Source organism: Eimeria mitis, genomic scaffold, assembly GCF_000499745.2.
Source record: "Eimeria mitis Houghton genomic scaffold, Emh_scaff1768, whole genome shotgun sequence".
In the NCBI taxonomy this organism is placed as follows: domain Eukaryota; phylum Apicomplexa; class Conoidasida; order Eucoccidiorida; family Eimeriidae; genus Eimeria; species Eimeria mitis.
The window spans coordinates 3,421-4,371 of NW_013570085.1; positions in this window are offsets into that span (position 1 = coordinate 3,421).

Consider the following 951-nt stretch of genomic DNA (forward strand, 5'->3'; position numbering starts at 1 on the left):
CTACTGTCCCCTTTCTACTGTCTCCTTTCTTCTGTCTCCTTTCTTCTGTCTCCTTTCTACTCTTTTCTTTCTCCTGTCTCCTTTCTCCTGTCTCCTTTCTCCTGTCTCCTTTTTATTATCTCTTTTCTCTTATTATGTCTCTAACTGTCTCCTGTCTCCTTTTTTATTTTTTTTTTATTTTTTTATTTTTTTTTAATATATTTACGCTTGGCGCTAGAGGAGACAGACAGTCTCCTCTATCGCCCCGCCTGCTGTCTCCTTTTTCCTGTCTCCTTTCTCCTGTCTCCTTTCTGTACTGTCTCCTTTTGTTTTATATAATTTATAATTTATATTTATAATATATTTGTTTATAGATTTACATACGGCGCTAGAGGAGACAGTCTCCTTTCTCCTGTCTCCTTTCTCCTGTCTCCTTTCTGTATTGTCTCTTTTTATTTTATATATTTTATATATTTTATTTTATATATTTTATTTAATATAATATATTTAATATATTTGTTTATAGATCTACGCACGGCGCTAGAGGAGACAGACTACGGCTACTTTATGCATCTGTCTCCTTTCTCCTGTCTCCTTTCTCCCGTCTCCTTTCTCCTGTCTCCTTTCTCTTATTACCCTTTCTATACTGTCTCCTCTTATATATTTTATTTAATTTATTTATTTTATTTATTTTATTTAATATATTTTTTTTTATAGATCTACGCACGGCGCTAGAGGAGACAGACTACGGCTACTTTATGCATCTGTCTCCTGTCTCCTTTCTTTCATATTTTATTATCCCTTCTACACTGTCTCCTTTTATTTAATATATATAATATTTATTTTATTTATTTTATTTATTTTATTTAATATATTTGTTTATAGATCTACGCACGGCGCTGGAGGAGACAGACTACGGCTACTTTATGCAGGACGAGCCCCTGCCTCTGGCTGTCCCCACCATACTGCAGC